We start from the raw sequence: 1,346 nt of genomic DNA, 5'->3' as shown, positions 1-1,346 counted from the left end.
ACACACACACACACACAAACATTCAGAGTGTGGAAAACAAACCATAGATCAGGAGGGGTTTTTCAATTGGTTGGTTGGTTGGTTTTTGGGTTTGGTTTTTTTTTTTGGCTATCCTGGAACTCACTCTGTAGACCAAGCTGGCCATGAACTCACAGAGATCCACCTGCCTCTGTCTCTGGAGTGCTGGGATTAAAGGTATATGCCACCAATACCCTGCTGAGCAGGTTTATAGTACATAAAACTGACAAAATGGCTCTGTTCAGGTTATCAGATGAGCGAATCAATTTAAAAATGAATAACCCAATAGAAAACAGGATAAGACACTTGGACAGGTACATTACAAAAAGGACAACCAAAGGGCCAGGTACAAACAAAAAAGGTCTCTAATTGGGTTGCTCATCAGGGAAATGCAAATCAAAGCTACGATGAGCTACTACTACACGCCCAACAGAATGACTAAAAATAAGTTGTCCGACAATGCCAAGTGTTGGCAAGGATCTGGAGCAATGGAAATGTTCCAGCATGAATGGTAGGAAGTGAAGAGATGACTACAACTGCTTTGGGAAAACTTCTATCTGTACTGATGTAACATAAAGACACACACGTGCACATACACATACACACACATACATCATATACATTGTACATATACACATACACATGCACATACACATATATCATATACATTATACATATGCATATATACATACACATACATACATATACACATCACATACATTATACACATACACATACACATGTATATACACATGTATCATATAAATTATACATATACATATATGCACAATACATATACATCACATATATTATACATATACACATAAATTCATATACATATACATATAATCATATACATTATACATGTGCATATGGACACACATATGCATATATATATACATCATATACATTATACATTTACATACACATAGACATAGACATTTCCACAATGCATATGCATATATATCATATACATTATACATATACATTCACATATACATAGCATATATATGTATGTGCTAGCCACATGACCTAGCCATTCTACTCTTTGCTCTATACCTAAAAGAAATGTATATACATGTTCACCTACAAAACATAAACAAGAATGTTCAAATGTTCTACTTGTAAAAGCCAAAGTCCACCCCCCCCCCAAAAAAAGAAAAAAGCCAGGCAGTGGTGGCGCATGCCTTTAATCCCAGCACTTGGGAGGTAGCAGCAGATGGATTTCTAAGTTCGAGGCCAGCCTGATCTAGAGTGAGTTCCAGGACAGCCAGGGCTATGCAGAGAAACCCTGTCTTGAAACACACACCTTCCCCCTGACACCCCCG

Source organism: Mastomys coucha, unplaced genomic scaffold (genome assembly GCF_008632895.1).
Source record: "Mastomys coucha isolate ucsf_1 unplaced genomic scaffold, UCSF_Mcou_1 pScaffold21, whole genome shotgun sequence".
In the NCBI taxonomy this organism is placed as follows: domain Eukaryota; kingdom Metazoa; phylum Chordata; class Mammalia; order Rodentia; family Muridae; genus Mastomys; species Mastomys coucha.
The sequence above is the reverse complement of the archived record's forward strand: the minus strand, read 5'-3'. Positions refer to the sequence as shown.